Source organism: Lepus europaeus, chromosome 13, assembly GCF_033115175.1.
Source record: "Lepus europaeus isolate LE1 chromosome 13, mLepTim1.pri, whole genome shotgun sequence".
NCBI lineage: Eukaryota > Metazoa > Chordata > Mammalia > Lagomorpha > Leporidae > Lepus > Lepus europaeus.
The window spans coordinates 16,189,697-16,209,602 of NC_084839.1; the positions used below are offsets into that span (position 1 = coordinate 16,189,697).

The 19,906-nt window shown below is 38.4% G+C and overlaps 1 long non-coding RNA gene across 2 annotated transcripts in view; it reads right to left on the bottom strand.

The window, feature by feature from the left end:
- LOC133772497 (uncharacterized) overlaps positions 1 to 16,931 on the bottom strand; it is a 39,601-nt gene extending 22,670 nt beyond the window's left edge. For both annotated transcript variants that reach the window (XR_009867780.1, XR_009867779.1), the window contains exon 1: positions 16,876 to 16,931. This is a non-coding gene — a long non-coding RNA (uncharacterized LOC133772497). The remainder of the gene's footprint in view (positions 1 to 16,875) is intronic.
- Between the last annotated feature and the right edge of the window lie 2,975 nt (positions 16,932 to 19,906).

The window sequence follows — 19,906 nt, forward strand, 5'->3', positions numbered from 1 at the left end:
AATTAACACCTATTGGATGAATTCATCAGTTAAAGTAATTCCCTGGTGCTAGAAGAGGGGCCATGTGGAAATGGTATGGCATAGTTGCACACCATTATTATATATTTTCTTCCAATTTTCAATAAATATACTGCCTGGGCAATAACTTGGTCTGCTGCATTCAATTATTTATGAATTTATTATCATTTATTGGCAAATAGGACTTGCTTTAAAGATGTCCTATTTAACTTACAAGTTATACATGGGAAGAACATTTGGGAGACTCTTCCTTCTATTTGTGTAGATGAATGTCATCTTCCTGCATAGAAAGACCTGTTGAATTCTGGTCTTCTCTGGGACCCTTCTCCTGTTAGAATACAGTCTGTCCTTTGATGGCAAGAGTCCCGTCTCTTTTTTCATTACTACTCTCTATATGTATTCTGGGGCCTTGAACTTAATAGATGTCTTTTTTTTTTTGCTGCTTAATAGCATATAATGCATATCTAAATTATTCATTGAGGAAATGAATAAAGGAATAAATGGTTTAACACTGTTGACAAAAATCTCAGGCCCTTCTCACTGGTTCCCTGTACACTAAGACATTGTCATCCTCAATCCTGGGTGTTCTTTTCCTTGCTATGTTTTCATTGCATCCTTGACTATTCTTTAAAAATATTTATAAAGTTTAATAGTTTATTTTACTTCACATAAGTGAATAATATCATGCTATATGGAATATTTAGTGACTTCTTTCACTTTTACATAATATTATTTAACTAGGTGATTGCCTATTGTTATATATCTCTGCAGTTTGAACTGTGGAGTGAAATTCTATGTTCATTGTTTGTCAATATTTCTATTGATGGATATTTAGGCTTTCACTAGTAAATATAAGAGATGTATACTTCCTTTCTTATATATGTGCAAGAGTGTATTTGCTGTGCCATATGCTATAAGGATGTTCAGTTTAGAAGGTAGTGCAAAGCTGTTTTCTAAGGTGGCTGCTCCAATTTAGAATGTCATCAGCAAAGCTGAGAAATTCTACTGATTCATCCTTTAAATAATTGGAAATGTCAGAATTTTAAAAACTGTACCAACTGCAAAATAGATCTGATTATTAAATGAAACCTCAAAGTAGCCCTTAACAGCATTCTTCTAATTGCTATTGATAATTGATTCAAACTTCATATTTATTGGTCAAAATATCACTTTCAATGTTGGTGCAACCTCTTGCATTCTTTCAGTTTGCAAGGTTTTGTTCCTCCTGATGATAGTTTTTCACATGTTGTCCTAGGAGAGTTGATGGTTTAGGCACCCAAAACAGTATGCAGATTTGCTTCCAGTCTCAACACTGTGACTTCTATCTTGGTACTCTAAGACAGATGGACAAGCATTTGTTGCAGTACATTTCTTGTCAGTAAAATGGGATGATCAAAAACCCATCATGGTAGATGATGTGAATTATGTTTAAACAGGTCTAAACAGGTGGCAGGAACCCCACTTCCTAGGCCATCTCCCATTGCCTGCCAAGGAGCATTTGCAGGGAGCTGGATTGGAATTGAATTAGCCAGCACTGGAACTGGCACTCCCATACATGGTGTTGGTATTACAAGCTGTGGCTTAACACACTGCCACAATACTGGCCCTTACCTCATATGTTTTTGACTGTAGCAAAATAATTATTATACTTTCATGATAACTATAATAACATCTAACAATGTTGGGAAAAAGAATATGTCCCAAACACAAGCACTTTGTAAATGTTACTTTATTTACTGCTCATCACAACTCTGTGAAGATGACACTATCATAAGTTATATGTAGATCTATTTATATTATAATTTGTATTTGTTCCCCAGAATAGTGATCAATGAATTTTGTCTGAAAAGGACCAAACAGTAAATACTTTAGGACTTGACAATTATCCACCTCTGTAATAACTCAATTCTGCCATTGTGTAAAGGGGGACATAGACAGTATGAAAAGAATGTTCCAATAAAATAATTTATAAAACCTGGAGTGGCACATGGCCTGAAGCTTGCTTGCCCTAAAATATTACCAAGTATGTAATAGTGACAGCCACAACTCAAGACAACCTTCATGGATGTAGACTCACCTAACTCAGATGTGATTTTGCAGGACCTATTCCAGAAGCAAATACTCACATTCAGATTGAGTAACTATTGAGTGTTCAGGGTGTGCTAAGAAATTCTGCAGGTGCTGAGAATACAGAGATAAATTGAAGTGTGGTCTCAGAACTCTAGATTCAAAGATTAGTTGTAGGAATACCAAGTAGCCAAACATCAGCTTCATAGTGCTGTGATAGAAACATAAGTACAACCAATGAACACAAGAACTCAGAGAGGTGACTCCATCAGTTCACATATCTCCCAGGCCTTCTGTAATGGTCCAGTCACCATGCTAAACCTTGGGAGCATACAATACATGGAACTGTCACAACCCCTGACCTCATGTAGCTGAGAGTCTGATGAGAAAATTATGTTTAAACAAATAATTTAGCAAATATTTACATGTGTGCAAACTGTTGAGAAGTACCAAGTACTATGAGAGCGCATAAACATGTGGAATCTGGAAACAGAGAATTTGTCTGGATTATGAGGTGGTAGGACATGAATTGAAAACTGAATTAGGGCCAGACCAGAGAAGTCTGAACACCAAGTTAGGGAATTTGGGCTTTATTCTGGAAACACCTGGGAGGCATCAAAGATTATTGAACAGGTGAATGACAAGACTAGTCATTTTGAAAGAAAACTCTGGCAACCATATGTAGAGTAAATTGAAAATAGAAATAAGGTCAACAGAATCAGCCATATCATGACCTTAGTGAGAAATCATTTAATGAATGCCTGAAGGTGGCAGAAGGAAGATGCCAATGATTATCAGGCTGTGGAATAAAGCCACAATGAGAAGTGGGTGCTACTTATACAGGCTTTCATAAATATTTTAATGAGTACTATATTAATTCTCTGTATAATTTTTGATATGGCTGTGGGTCATCATTTGTCTATAAACAATATCATTTGCCAAAGTACACTGGGCTAAATCTTTAATCTTTTAAGTATTTAAACAAAATACCTGCATTTATTTGCCTAATAGCTTTCTTAGAATCCATTTTCTGCATGTGTGGTTCAGAGACCAGATGATCCTCAGTCAATGTGAGTGCATACTACAAGTATGGCACTGATTTGTTGTTCTGGGCCGAGTACTTTCAAAAACGATGTCAACGGTGTATTTTTATTCTCTTTAAGACTTTATAATCCAAGAGATTTCTGAAAGCAGTTCTCTCCTTCAGTGGCTTCACTACAGATTTGATCCCCAAAACTTATGCTATGTAGTCATATTTGCCTTTTCCTACATTTAGTTACCAAGTGCCATTGAGGCTCTGTTCAAAAATATATCTCTGCTGTGTTCTTCCTCTTCCATTGCCATTTCCACCATTCCAAAGAGTGAATAAATTGTGTTTAGGGAGTATGTAAAAAAAAAAGAGAGAGAGAGAGAGAGATGGCAGGAGGCAATGAGAGTCGATGCAACAGTGACTTCTGGAGTGAAGGCCATGGATTAAAGACAGCACTGTGGCTGTCACCTGCATGGTGGCACCGAGGGTCCTTGCAGATACATAACAAAGCTGGTATCCTATTTGGGAGGCGAGCTATCTCACCAGCAGAACTGTGAATCACAGAAAGACGTGCAAGGCTGCATCCAGGAAAGAAATGAAGCCTGAGAGTTAGGAAAGGGTTACAGGTCCCCTAGTCGCCAAGCAGCCACACGTCCATTAACAGGGTATCCACAGAAACACTGTCCCAACTGACAGGCAGCTGATCACTTCCACAGCAGACATAGGTTTTAATATCTGCATCTTAATTTATTTGACATCTGCAGAACATCCAAAGAAAATATTCAAGTATGGGATGGGCAATCGGCTGCTTTCTGAGTTCATCAAATATCTCACACTCCTTTTTCAAATGTTTTCAGTTTTGCAAAACTCAAAATGCATTTTGCCAAACATGTTCTCTGTTAATGTTTATTTAGAAGGGAATTTAATCCGTATGCTGCTGATGCATTTACACTTAACTCATCAAAATGTTTTACTGGAGTCATTTGATGTCCAAGAAACCTTTTGAGTCTTTTTTATAAGCCTCTTCAAGCCCATTTCGCTTCGAAACAGGAAGTCGCCTGTTACTAACCATAAACGAATGCAATTCCCAGAGGATTTGGTTTCATTTAAGACACAGAGAGACCACAAGGTCTCAGCCTACCCTGAACTCCACAGAAAAGATTTTCCTACTGAACCAACTGAGAATGAGCCGTCCACAGATGAGGTGCTGCTATTATTTTCCAAAACAAAGCCCTTTATGAAGAAGCATCTTTCATACAACTCCTGGGAAAGACGGTTACCAAAGCAGAGCGCTAAATCATTGGCTTTGCAGACTGCACCTGGTCAATGTCACTGTCTCCTATGAATCCATTTACCATTCAGAGCTCGTTTGCTAGTATTAATAGAACAAATAAAATGGAATGAGAGATAAAGACACCGGGGTAGTGATTTCTTGCTTCAGGAAAACCTTTCTGAGTTACAGACCGATACAATGTTCCCAGCCACGAGCCAGGGAGCCAAAGCTGATATAAACACAGCATCCAAGCCACAGAACATGACTTGTTTAAGGCTTAATTCTGTGAAGTAAGGCAGGAAACAAGATTTATCCTTCTGGGAAACTTCTGGCATTGGCCTCGAGCTGTGCCTGATTGCTCTCTGCCGTCCTCACCATCCATTACAGCTATCTGAAGGAAATCAATTTTTTGCCCAAACTAAGGCAAAAGAGAAATGTCTCCATCTGAATCCCGTAGAAATCCTTGTGTTTGACGTGGCATTAAACAAGGGAGAGGGAGCTGCGTGCTGTGTTACTGTGAGGATCATCGTTGCTATCACAGGCCTTCTGGCTGTGAAGGGCAGTGAAATTAGTTGGGCGAAAGCCACTTTACAAACATAGTAAAAATAAATTACTACACTTAATAATTGAATCTTAAACTTGTCATTATGGCAAACTCTAAATTATTCCAAGAGCCTTCGCGGGGACTTGGCAAAAGTATCAGGAGCTGGAGGTCAGTTTTCATGTATGAAATCCAGCTTAGGTTATAACTGCAGGGCCACAGACTAAACGTTCAAAGGATGAATGGGCCATTGAGAAGTAAATCAGACTCCCTGAGGCTCTTAAATGAGTCCTGGAAGGCTTCAAGTCATCAGTGTGGTGGGCTACCAAAAGAATTGGGTTGTTAATAGAAGAGAATTTGGACTTGTTAATACCAGATTTTTTCCTTCTTTGCGTGTGTGTGCGAGTTTGTTTTTTAGCATGTTTTTATTCCATGTTATTTTAGTTTTAACTGCACGCTCATTGGGCAGTGAAAGCTGTGTGACTTGGTCCTTGGCCCACACTCTAACTCCTGGGCACAAGGCTGGAGTGTTTACACTGGAGGAGAATGTTCAGACTGTGACCCAACTGGGAGACATTTCACTGAACATCTGGCTTTGCTTACTTGTCCTAAATATTAAATTATTAGAGGACTATTAATATTAGACTATTTCATTGGTTCATTTCTTTTCTCCTTAAAATCATATTTAAAGGCCACTTTTTTTTAGAATACAGTTTGAACCTCTTTTTAATACCACTGCCTCTAGAGCTAGTATATGTGGATATCTTCAGGAGACACAAGCAGAATAATTACCAAAGAAACAGACACACAACACCCACGAATAATTTTTTTTTCATTCAGCTTGAGTAAAAAATTAGTTCCTTCACACTAAATATGTAAAACATCATATTCGTATGCTACTCCTACTGCTAACAGTTCATAAAGATCCTGGGACGACACCGATTTGATAGCATACATAATTTAAATGGCTATAGATATTTTCTATTCTTTGTTCAGATTTGATCTCATGAATTATTTTTAAACCAGGGTTATACAGTCACAGTTGCCTAATTGGTGTTGGTAAGATCACTTGTGTTTCAGAGCTGTGCATACACGTGTTCATTGATTCCATGCCAGCCTACTCTTGCCAGAATAGGTCATGGAAACACTAATGATCGAAGTGGTCTTAACTCATAAACCATTTCACTGAATTTCCCAAGTGTATCACCACACACATGCCCATGATACCTAAATGGAACAGTTTCAGAAAGCACATGAATGCCTTGCATCGTGACATATAGGGTATGCATTTTGTCACTTGGGTATGAATTACTAGGAAATGACCCCTCCATTTCAGAGTGACCTCTTTCAGAGAAATCCACAGTCCCTCTTTGTTGCTACAAGTAACTCAAACCTGAATGTGTCATTTGGCCCCCTATTTTTTCCTCCTACTGGGATTTTAGTTTTTGCTTCAGGTACCAATGACAGCATTAACTTTGAAGTTGTCTGATGTGAAGGTGAATAAAACAAATTATCACAGGTGAATAAACCTTGAATCCAAAGAGACTTTCTAAATGGCACCTTTCAATATCCTCTTCCCTTAGTGGCTGGAGCCCTTCAGGAGAACTTGCAACTTAATCTCTCACTGTCATTAATATGTGTGCAAGACATGTACAAGCACTATACCATATAGTATGATTGCATGTATGCATTTAGAGATAGATTTGTACAGAATTCTATAGTTGGGCAATTATTGTGAAGTATAAACACAAAAAATCCAACCACGGAGCTAGTGTTGTGGTGCAGCGGGTTAAGTCACTGCTTGTGAAGCCACTATCCAATATCTGAATGTCAGTTTGAATCTCAGCTGCTCCACTTCCAATCAAGTTCCATGCTAATTCATTTGCAAAAGCAGCAGAAGATGGCCCAGAGTTTTGGGCCCTTGCCTCGCATGTGCGAGCCTTGGGTAGAGCCATGGCTCTTGGCTTCAGCCTAACCCAGCCCAGGCCATTGAGGCCACTTGGGAGTGAATCAGCAGATAGAAGGTCTGTCTGTCTCACCTACTCTCTGTCACTCTGCTTTCTAAATAAATTAACTATTTTGAAAAGCAAATCACTATCATCATCAATAAAAATGAAGACAACTTTTGTTTAGAGCTTTGCATTTTCATAAATGCAATTCCAATAACCTCTCACAAAAATCCTGTGCTCCTTTTCCCTCTTTTTCCTTCCCTTTCTCCTGTTTTTCCCCTTCTTCTTGTTATTGTTTTTATAGCTTTGCCAAATAATATTTTTAGTTTCAGTTGTGACTAATTAAAAGGTGAAGAGGGAAGCTAGGTATTAATGTCGAGTGGATCTGATTCAGAGCCAAGCTCTTTACGTCAAAGCCAGGCTTCTCCTGAGGCTGAGCAGGAGGTGGCAACTTAACCCTAATGGTTTTGCCACCATTGTTGGGAAATCATTCTTATGGAATTAGCTTGTTAGTGTACATAGGAACATGTGGGTCGTGCTTACGAACAGCTGTGGAAAAAACAAAGTCAGTATCTACTCTTACTTTAAAAGGACAGATTGTGCCGACATGCATCATAATTCCATCTCATCCAGACTGCTATTTGGAAAAGACAAAGTATCTAGGACACACAGTTTAAGGAGGCATTCTCATTCAAGGTCACACAAGTGCAGGGTCCACATCTGAAAGAAAGTGCCACCTTAAATTTTGGATTTGCAGACCTCACTCAATTACCTTAATCTAATTCTGGCCTTGAACCCGGCAATTCCCTTATGCTCTAAGTCCACCCCAATTCAAGACAATCAGAGTTATTTAACATCTACTATGTGTTCTCTATTTTACAGGAAAGGAAAACATTTCCAATCACATTACATATGGTTGTATTAGAATAACATGTCATCCAACTATAAAGATAACACATGCCCATGGGAAACAGTGAAATCAGATACATGGTCAGCTATGTAAACTCTCATGGTCACATGGCGTCTTAGAATGGTGCATCCTTTAAGGTGTGATGGGAGGGATGAGTATTACTGGGGAGTCCAGAAAGGTAAGCTCTGCTATAAATTAGACTTGGGTGGGTGAGACAGGACCCTGCTGAAAAATCTGTGAGACTCCAAGCAGAGGCTGACTGATGTCAGTAGTAGGAAGCCATTTATGTGTTTGAACAGGAGAACAATGTGCAGAAAGCTCTGAGATCAATCATTTATCATTTTGCTGGAGTGAGTCAAGGTGATGGATGGATAATACAACCATCCAAAATAAGAATGTTGTTTTAGAGTGGGTGCATATTAGTTTAAAATTAATTTTAAAGTGATAACTACTTCAAAACGATTTTGATCTGTTACAGGGAAATTGAAGTTGGAAGAAAGGAAACAGTAGAGGTTGAAACATCCAAATTAGGCATCTTATTTATGCCATTTTGTCATAGCCCTATTTCTCCAGAAGTTGGCTCTACAATGCACTGAGCAGTTGTTGTTGGCTCTGAGCTCCTTATTGTCCAAACCTCAAGGCCAGTCACTCTATCATATGCTGTCTTGTTCACTGGACATTTGTACTCGTGACTCTGGCTTCTCAGATTAGATCATAAACCATGCAAGGTTAGGGATCAGAGCTCCTTCTGAGATGTTTTATCTCTGCAGACTCTGGCAGCAATGGGGTATGTGGAGGGCAATCAGTAAGGGTTTCACAGCTGTCTGCATTGGAGCAAAGACAAGGGGAGAAATTGAACTTGATTACCCAATGTGGAAAGGTCTGCATTTGTTGTACTTTGCAATGTTTGGACTGACCTGAATGAAATTTCCAACGGCTAATTTCATTTCTAATCCTTACATGAGCCAGAAAACTCCACCTGCAAGGGAATGGTTTTTCATTGCTTTTCTTTTGAAAAGGGTCAGTATCCCATTTCCTGTCAACAGGAGCTGCAGTAATGAGTACAGATTGGCAACATCTACAACAGTGGTAGTTGCTTAGGAAAAAGGCTCCAGATACAGGCTTCTGTAAAAGTTCTTGGCTTTGGATCAAACCGAAATGAACGATGCAAGACTCACAAGTCTCTTGATATGCAGATATCTGAGCTGGGGACACTGAGGCCCAAGACAGTTTACCAAGAAGGTAGAATTGTGTAACCCTGTCTGTCACTTAGCAGGGCTTCTTTCCAGCCCAAGGCATCCTGGGACTAAACAGTACACATAGCAACAAAACAAACTTAATGTGTACACTTTTCACATGGGTAAAAGAAGCACACTTCCCCTATTGAAGCAGACATCAACAAATGTATCATGGAGTGGTGCCTCATTTATCTACTACTTCTAGGGCATGGACTGTGTATTATAGATAAATATTCCAAATAATGAAAATCTGTGATTTTAAGTGCCCAAACCTTCAAAAAATGTTAACCAAGTATGATGAAAATGCTTTTAAGCCTTCCCTTATGTCTTAAACAGTCCTCAGAATATAATGCAATGGGGTTAGACTAGAGGAAAAAAATGAAAAAAAAAAAGGGGGGGGGGAGTGGCCAGGCACATGGCTAGATCTGGTATTTGAATGCTAATTACAAACTGGAAGAAATAAACTACCTCTAGTCTTTGTTTGTTTGTTTGTTTAATTTTCTACAAGGATTGCTAGTGAATAGAAGTTGTCTGGACATTGCTGGGAAGAAATGGAAGCCTTGGGTTGAGGAGGCAGTAGGAAAATTCTGATGCTGCTGAATATACAAAGGTGCACCAAGAAATTCATAGAGAAGTGGAATTAAAAGACAAGTTTCTTTTGGCGTAGAGAAAATGAATCAGGCATAATTGTTCAGAATGCACTTTTTTTTTTTTTTTTTTTTTTTTTTTTTTTTTTTTTTTTACAGGCAGAGTGGATAGTGAGAGAGAGAGAGAGAGAGAGAGAGAGAAAGGTCTTCCTTTTTTTGCCGTTGGTTCACCCTCCAATGGCCACTGCGGCCAGTGCATCGCACTGATCCAAAGCCAGGAGCCAGGCGCTTCTCCTGGTCTCCCATGCGGGTGCAGGGCCCAAGCTCTTGGGCCATCCTCCACTGCCTTCCCGGGCCATAGCAGAGAGCTGGCCTGGAAGAGGGGCAACCGGGATAGAATCCGGTGCCCCAACCGGGACTAGAACCCGGTGTGCCGGCGCCGCAAGGCATAGGATTAGCCTGTTAAGCCAGGGCGCCGGCCATAGAATGCGCATTTTTCATGAACTTTAGGAACCATCACCTCCCCCATAGCTTTCTGACTCAAGGAGATTCTGGAACTACCCCTTAGCACCATACCTGTCTTGTCCTACCCTAGTCAATACGGAAGCCAGCATAATCAGAGAAAAGAAGTCAGAGCACGTCCTTCTGCTCAAAACTGCCTGTTAGAACACCCTGCTATGTTGTGTACTACCTCTCTGATATCATTGCTTGTCCTATCCCGCTCTCCGCCGCAGCCATCTTGCTCTTCCTCCTGCATGCCAGGAAGCCCAGCACATATGTGAAGGAAAATGTTCCTTTGTTGGAAGAAATGTGTAATGCAACATGACTGTTTGCCCGCGATAATCAGACGGACAACCCCATTAGAACCATGTGTGTAGGAGTCTCATGTGTTCTCACTCCTATATGCAAACTAGATTCTACCATGCGAGCTCAGAACCAAGAAAGCTCTGTAAAGTTATTGTTTTTAGGGCTAGGGCTAGGGCTAGGGTTTTCACTTCTAATCTTTGCACATCTGGAAGTAGCATTATCTTATTTTCTCAGTTAATTATTTATGTATGGATGGATTTCCAGGTTTGGAATTTTCTCAGAAGTTTGAAAGTAATTATCCAATGAATTTTTTGGAACATTGAGGTTTATCTTTCATATCTTTAGATAATTCTTTAATTCATTATTTTTATCCTTTAATATTTCATTAGGACTGTGTTTCTTTGTTTTGCAGCCTAGATCATTAATTGGCATTTTAATTTGTTTTCATTCCTAGGGGATTTCAAAATGATATTGTTAATTAATAAATATCTTAAAATGTTGATAGGCTTCTTGAAATGTTCTTCAGTCACAGTTGTTATTTTCATGGTAACTCATTCTGTTGTGCATAGCAATTCTGTTTTTATTTGTAGATATCCTTCTGTCTTTATATTTATTACTTATCTCCCTCTAGTCTCAACTGTTCCATAATTCTTTTCCACATTGGTGATTTTCCTTATGTATTAGATGATTTGTGGCTGTGTCTTCCTTCTTCTTCTTCACACTTGAGATTCCCAGTTTACCTGATTGTACTATTATTGTTTCTGATTAGTGCAACTGTCATCTGATATTATGAAAAAAATGTTCAGGCATTTGAAAGGAAAGTAATATCAAAAGGGCTGCCAGCATAAAGCTCTTCTTGGAATAAATATTGTGAATATTGAGAGGAACAAGAAAGCTCAACATTGAACATTTTTTTAGAGGAGGTAGACATTTAGTCTAGCAGTTTAGATGTCCATGTCACATATCGGAGTACCTGGGTGTGGTACCCAGCTCCTTCCCCTGACCCCGACTTGTAGCTTAGGCAGACTCTCGGAAGCAACAATGATAGCTCAAGTCATTGGGCCCCTGACACCAAAGTGAGAGAACTGTATGGAGTTCCCAGCTCCTGGCTTCTGCCCCAGGCCCAGGTCTAGCCCCAGCCATTGTGAATATTTGGGAAGCGAACCAGCAGATGGGATATCTCTCCCTCTCTATTTATGTCTATCCTGTATTTCTCTCTCTGATTTTCATATAAATACAATTTAAAATTTTTAAAAAATGTTTTAAAAATGCAAATTTGAGGGCTGGTTTTGTGGCATACCACATAAAGCCACTGCCTATGATGCTGGCATCCTATATGGGCACCAGTTTATGTCCTGACTGCTCCTCTTCCAATCCAGCTCTCTGCTAACGGCCCAGGAAAAGCAGAGGAAGGTGGATCAAGTGTTTGGGCCCCTGCCACCCATGTGGGAGACCAGGATGAAGCTCCTGGCTCCTGGTTTCAGCCTGGCCCAGCCCTGGCAGTTGCAGCCATTTCTGAGGATTAAATCAGCAGATAGATGATCTCCATCTCCCTTCCCTCTCTGTTTCTCCCTTTATCTCTGTAACTCTATCAAAATAAATAAAAAATGAAATGCAAATTTTTTAAATGTTCATGTCATTAACCACACAACCCCAAATAATGTGGGAATGAGTGTCTCTCTGGCTTCCTAGCTAATCCCAGATTGCTGCTATCCATGGACCCAATTTTCCTGCACTAGTCTCTTGCTTGCAACCCCTTCCTCTGAATCATCATAGCCACTGAGCTTCCATTCTCCAATCCTGATCAACAGGCAGAGAAACCAATCTCTTCCTTTGCATGTCTTAACTACCACTCCCTATGGAAGGGACAGGAAAGGGGGACCTTACCCTTGACATATGGAAGTGTATCTTGAGGTAATTTCTAGGACATGAGCACTCTCAGTAGAAGAACTATTTCTTTTCTTCCTTCTAAAGTCAAATTACGTCGACTTCCTGTATGTATGTATGTAGAGTTCTCTCTTCATCTCCCTGTTGCAGGTTTTAATTCTGGAGGACTATATTAACCTTTCTCTGAGATGCCCTCAGTGACTAGAATACAATTATCCTGGAAACATAGTAGACCTTTTCATGTAAGACAAAGGGGAAAAGACTTTATATATTATCATCTCGATAAATGTCAACTGTTTTTGAATGAAATTGAAATTTTATTTTTAAGAAAATTCTATATATAATAAATACATAAAATGTGATAAATAATATTGTGCAAACCTGAAACCAATGATTGCAAAATTCTAAATGATATAAATGATAACAATTATATTAAAGAACAAAACATAAATACATTTTCTGTGCCTTATTAATCTAACGGTTATGGAAATATGACTATTACCTTGAGATACTGAATACAAGTACGAAAAAGATTGTCATTACTTTTATGAACTAAATTATACAAGTAGAATACCCAAGAAAATTTTCTGACATTACTTGACATTAATAAGAATTCATTAAAGTATTCAAATACTAAAAAAAAATCAGTAAAAAAAGATGAGAAAAATTAAAAGTCATCCAAAATAACAAAAACATTGCAAAACTCAAAATACTTAGAAAAAAATTAAAATCTTGTAGAAACCTAAAAAAAAAAAAACCTGAAAAAAAAACCTGAAACTTAGAAAGCAAAATAAATTTTGTAATATTTGGGGCAGGTTAGTGACTTCTAGGGGCAAAATATCGTAATGAAACATTAAGCCTATTGAACCACAGTTCTCTATTTCTGCCTCTCCTAGTCCATGAAAACAAGGATTTGAAAGGACACTATCTGTCTTTGGGAAACTGGCTTGGATCACTTAGCAAAGAATTCTCAAGGTTCGTCTGTTTGCAGCATATGACAATAACTGCTTGCTTTTTAAGGCTGAATCATATTCCACTGCATGTGTTTTCTTTGTTTGGTTTGTCCATTCAACCATTGATGGATATTTGGGTTTCTTCTACCTTTTGACTTCTGTGAGTAATGTTTCCATGAATCTAAGAATGCAAATACCCCTTCGAGTCATTACTTTCCATTCTTTTTGTTTATATATCCAGTAGGATTGTTAGATCATTTCGTAGTTCTCTTTTTAATTTTTTTTTTTTGGTGGAAAGACCATATCAGTTTCCATAACAGTTGTTTCATTCTGAAATGCCACCCGCAGTGTACAAAGGTCCAAGTTTTTCCACATGGTTTTCAACATTTTTAAATTTTTACACACACACACACACACACGAGAGAGAGAGAAAGAAAGAGAGAGAGAGAGAGAAAAGGGGAAGGAGAGAGAATCAAAGTTCGTGGAAAATGCATATTATGAAAAAAAAAATACTTGATTCTCAAAAAATTTTGCACCAAAATAAATTTTCCTTTCAAATCCATTTTCTACAAACAATTTTTGAAAACATATATTTATTTGAAAGACAGTGTGACAAAAAAAGAGACAGAGACCATATTATCTTCCATCTGTTTGTTTATTTCCCAAATGCCTACAACAGTCAAGGCTAGGCCAGGCTGGACTCAGGGACCAGGAACTCCATCCAGGTCTATCCCAAGTGCTCCATCCATCTTCCATTGGCTTCCAGGTACATTAGCGGAAAGCTGGACCCAAAGCACAGAGTTATCAGCGCTTGAAGCAAGCGCTATGATATGAGATCCATGTACCCCAAGCAGTGGCTTAACTGGCTGCACTATGGCATGACGCTTTCCCCTCACAAACACTATGAAGTCCTCTGCTGTGTGGAGTGTGTGTGTGTGTGTGTGTAAAATTAGGCATCATAGCATGTGTGAGGTAATACATCATTGTGGTTTTGATTTTTGCATTTTTCTAATGATTTTTAATATTGGTTATGTTTTCATATACCTTTTGGTCCCTTTAGATATTTTTGAACTTGTCAAAATATTTAGAACTGAGTATGGGCATTGTGGCACAGTGGGTTAAGCCACTGTTGAGGACCCACACATCCCAGATGAAAGTACAAGTTCAAGTTGAAGCTACTGTGCACTTCCAATCCAGCTCCCTGATAATGTTCCTGGGAAGGTAACAGACAATCACTCAAATACTTGGGTTCCTGGTACCCTTGTGGGAGACTCAGATGAAGCTCCTGGCTCCTGGCTGCAGCCCTGGGTTTTGTGGACATTTGAGAATAAAGCAGCAAATGAAAGATCTCTCTATCTTTCTCTGTCTATCTCTCTCTCCCCCTCTCTCTTCACCCTGCTTTTTAAGTAAATAAGTAAACATTTTAAAAATGCTTAGAATTATTTTCCTATCAAATTCATAAAACATATGAAAGTAATTAGGATCAGTTTTATGACATCAACAAGAGCAAAGAAGATGCCTATGTCTAGAAACCCACACCTCATTTATGAAAGATGGACTAGATATAATCCCATCCATGATATTTTTATAATAAAGGAAATAATCTTTTTTGAATAAAATTAGTGACATAAAGAGAGTATTTATAAAACTCTTAAATTTTGGAATTTTTCCAAGAACAGTTGTGTGGATAAATTGATGATTTGGTGGTATTCTTTTCCCAGCACTTATTCATTCAACATTTCTAGATCTACAGATCTATGGTAGGTGTTGGATCAGAGGTCCAGAATACAAAAATAATGCCTCCTGATCCCAGGCTTGGGGAATTGCAAGACTATCTGGAAAGGTAACTTTGTAAGTAAATAATTAGATGCAGTTTCAAGTTGCTTTAATATGTGTGTAACTAAGGCTCATTGCTGTGACAAAGCTGCAGACATCTGCTTCCAAGGCGCCAAAAGTGGGAAGACTCTTCTCGTAGTCAGAAAAAGGCCAAAAGCATTGTCACCCAGACCTGCTGTTTGCAAAATCTGTGGCATCCAAACTTAGAAGAAATGTAATATTCACCAGCAAAGACAAAGCAGAATTTCCATAAGCATTTAACCATTACAGCATTCTTTAAACTAACAAATGGCTAAAATGTTTTCCATTGAATCAAATGGTATTTTAGAAATTGTGGTCCACACAAAGGCTGTCTCTTGCTGGGCAGAGTAATATAATACATTCAGTGTGGAGTAGGAAACTTTAATGATATATGCAGTTTTGTTATTAAAACTGAGTTATATATTTTGCTCTGCTCTGGAAAATTGTGACCTAGTATAACATATCTTCACATTGTTTATAACTTGAGGAAAATCAACATTTTGGGTTTCCAGTTCACACAGTAGGAATTACATTTGTTTTGGCCAAATATAATTTATATAACTGTAAGGAACAATAAAACATGAACTCTACAGTGTTTTCTTACCTAAAAATAATATAGACCTTGTAAAATTGAAGAGGTTATTATTATAAAGAAAAAGACAGTAACTGAAAAGGCTGAAGCTCATTTTACAACACTCTTTTAATGCCTGTGCAAATAGGCAGACACCTGTGTGCCCACTTTCCTTGACCTGCACCACAGGAGTGAGATTCCACACAGTAATAAATAACTCTGCAAGTAAAACTTTTTAAAATAATTTACTTGGACAAGCTCAGTTCTTCCATGTTCAAAAGTCATTTTTCAATGTGACTTCTGAAAATGACTCAGTCCTCTTTATTGCTCTGCCTACAAAGATCATTCATGTGTAATGGAAGCATCTAGCCAACCTTATTAATGAGGTCCCCAGCTAGGGAGGAAGCCATTCTAGAATTGAGTTGGAAACTGCTTGAATGAATGAATTATTAGGCATTTACCTTTAAAGTCAACTACTCCATGAAGGAATTGATTCTATTACTTTACTGTCAAAATAGAAAATGTGATCCCATCCTCAAAGATGCAGGAATTATGAAGAAAGAATAAAATGTCCTTTAATGAGATACATACAAGATTCGTCTTTAATATATATTATAAAATTTCAGATTGTCAGATCAGTCACACAGCTAGAAAAACATAGCAACAAGTACTATATTCAAAGACCAAGTCCATTGTACCCCATTTTATCTTCTGAAAATTCAAAAAGTCCATGAAACTAGCAGAATTATCACTATTTTACATGTGAAAAAAAACTAAGGCTCATGAATACTGTGCCATGTTCCAAGTCATGTAACCAGGTCCGTGGTGGAACTGACCCCAGGCATGAGTCCCCAGACCACACTCTTCCCGCAGAAGCACTGGAGCATCTCTCCAGGGATGCCTACAGGCCAGTGGCCCTCACAGTGCACTCAGACAGCAGATGTCTTACATACCCACTACATGAGCACCATCTACCTTTCCTCAGGTTCACAACTTTTCACACGCAATATAGCTTTCCCTATCCTAAGGTTCATTTATATCTTAAACTCTGCTAATTCCCAGTGCAATTTTTTATTCAATTATTTAATTTATAATATCTTTCAAATGAGACTTTAATTTTACATGTTATAGAAATAGCACTCCTGATTGTATTAATTTTTCTACATTGATCCATTTGTAAAACTTACCTAGACCTGAAGCATCCTAAAGAATGCAGACTGTGTTTTTCTGGAGCTGACCTGAGTCCATTTTACTTTTAAAGCATCTGTAACATCGCTAAGCATTGAATCATCTGGCAAGGGGCCAGGCACTAGAGGGTGCTTTAGAAATATTATTGGATGATGGACTCGGATGTTGTCCACTTGCTTCTCAAAAACCATTCCTGTAAATCATAGCTTTGAAAACTTGTCAGCATTTTGCTCTTTCTTTTGTGGATTTCTTCAAAGGAAGAAGGAATGCCTGTAAAGTAAACATTCAACAGTCATAAAGGAGGGTGGAATAAAAAAAATATTATGGATGCTTAAAGACACACATATATTTCTGTGAGATAAAAGGAGAACCCTGTGGATAATTCATAAACAGCCTACTGGAACTTTAACTGTAGGAAGGACTTTGTCAGAGTAGCGTGAGTTTCTGAGGGGCCAGGGGAATATGTGTTCCTCCCCAACCAGCACGCTTCTTTTCTGGAGGCTTGCTGTCCATATAAACCTTCACGTTTGTGTGAGACTTTGCTTTTTGTTAAGAGATTCTCACATATATTATCTCCAGTTTTGTGGTGAGCATTCCCATTTCTGTGTTATAGATGAAAAAAGCTGAAGTCCAATGAGGAGGAATAACTCGCTCAGATCCGTAAAGCAAAGTGGTGCAATCCTGCTTCATTTATGGGACTTTGTCCTAATAAGTGGGACCACCCCAGTCTTCTCCCTTATATGAGGTTAACGTAACCATATCACTCTCTTCCCCCTTTACACTTTGTCACCACATGTGTCCTTCCCCCTCTTCATTGTTTTATTTCCTCCTTAACATCTTCAAACATGAACTATAAACTAAGCACATAAACAAACAACAAAACCAGAGGCCATGAAATATAAGGGAACTTCAAAATGTTAATGGAATATATGTATTATAAAAGAACTTTTTATGCCTGGATTTCAATATTATTTGCAATGATATAAACTTATTTTTAATTCTTTTAATATTTTTAAATGTTTACATTTGAAAGGGAGGGAAGGAGGAAGAGAAAGAGAGGGAGAGAGTGAGAGACAGAGAGAGAGAGAGAGAGAGAGAATGCTTCTGTACAGAGCTCTCTCCCCCTTGTACCTGGAACAGCCAGCCTGGGCTGGGCTACACTGAAGCTGAAGCCAGAAACCCTGAACTCAATCTGGGCCTCCCACCTGGGTGTTAGGAGCCCAACTACTGAAGCCATCACCTGCTGCCCTTAAAATGGACATTCCCAGAAAGCTGGAATCAGGAACCAAGCCAAGACTCAATCCCAGGCACTCTGATATGCAGGTATCCCAAGAAGCATCCTAACCACTGTACCAAACACAACCTTCAATGAAGTTTTTAAAGTATCCTATAATAAAAAAGTACCATACATCTCTCCTACCCTCAAAGATTAGCATGACTTGCTAGTGAGGAAACAGGAGGCCTATGAAGAGGACAGTAGAAAGCTCCCTGAACTAACTGTAAATGAGGAAAGATGTGTGGTCCAGTATTTCAAAGGGGCCAGCCCCCTAACTGGTAAGACGAGAAAATACTTCTCAGAAGAAAAATAGTGAACAGCAGCATCAGCATTATCCTAGGCCTTGCACAACAGTGAGATTTCAGAAAAAAAGCACTTCAAGCTTTGGAAATAGCAAGACGCTGAGTCAGCGAATCTCCAAATACATTCAGAAATAATGAATAGTCCATTTGTTAGAGAATTATTTGCCTGAGAAGGACTATGGGGAGAAGACTGTGGCAATCATGGTTTCAATGTTCTCAGCTAAATCTTTCTGATCAAACTTTCTGGAATAATGGAAGCATTTTATAGTTAGCACCATCCAATCGAGTAGTCATTGGTTGTATGTGGCTGTAGGACATTTAAAGAGTGAGTGGTTTGATTAAAGAATTATAAATTTAATTGCAATTTAACTTTAAAACTTAAAAGCTACTTAGGGACAGAGCTGGTTAAGAGAGCCTTGAATAGTGGAGCAGGATTATCTCAGGATTCTAGGTCTACTGGAGGAGAGAGATGGATTGAGATCATTTGTAGGGGCATGATTAAGAATTTGACGTTGAGACCAAAGAAAATGTCAAGGTTGTGAGTGCCAAATCTGTGTACCAGAGTCTAAAATGCAACTGCTTACCTTGATTTTGTTCATATAATTAAAGTTTGTTCACCAAATTTATGAACTCCTACAATGTCAAAATCACGTTCACCTTTTCTTGTCTTTATCAACAGTCAGAACCCATCACTGTCTTACACACGAAATGTTGTTCATATGCTGTATTATGACATATTCACCCATAGCTCTGTGTTAAACATCTGAAACAAATCAAAGTGGCATAAGTTAGAGGTAGTGAATATTCAGTAAATGTCACCAGACAGGTCTTAAAAATGTATTAGCTTTTGTATATGTGTGTTAATATGTACATATTGGTTTTTTTCTTGGTATCCAGTCTTTCTCTATGTCTAAAGCACTTGGAATTTAAAAAGCTGAAGGGAGTTCATCAAACATATTATGGGAATTATTTCAGACCAGTAAGAAGCAACATTCATGTATCAGCTTCATCATATTCTTAAGTTGTGGGTAAGATATTCTGTAAAGTTAAGCAATATCTACCCCTTCATTCTGTGGGCTGAATGGATTGTGAAAATAAAAATTAAAACAAAAGGGGGGATTTTCCTCACAGTAAGGAGATAATTTTCTAAAGATTAGAGACTTAAATATCAAAACCACAAATAAAAACTGGAGTTGGACTTGATAAGTAGTGTTCCTACAATCTTTTGCACAAGAAAAAGAAAACAACAGCTACAGCAATGCAATACCTGCCCTACAACATCACCAACCCAACCATTAGCACTTTTGTACCCACAAATGGATTCACGAGTTGGATAAATCATAAATTATTTTTGTGTTGGTGAGCCCTTACATGGAGACATTCTGAGGATGAATGAGCATGAAACAGCCATCCATGCAGTGAGTTATGGGCCAGTGTTTACTCAATAAACTG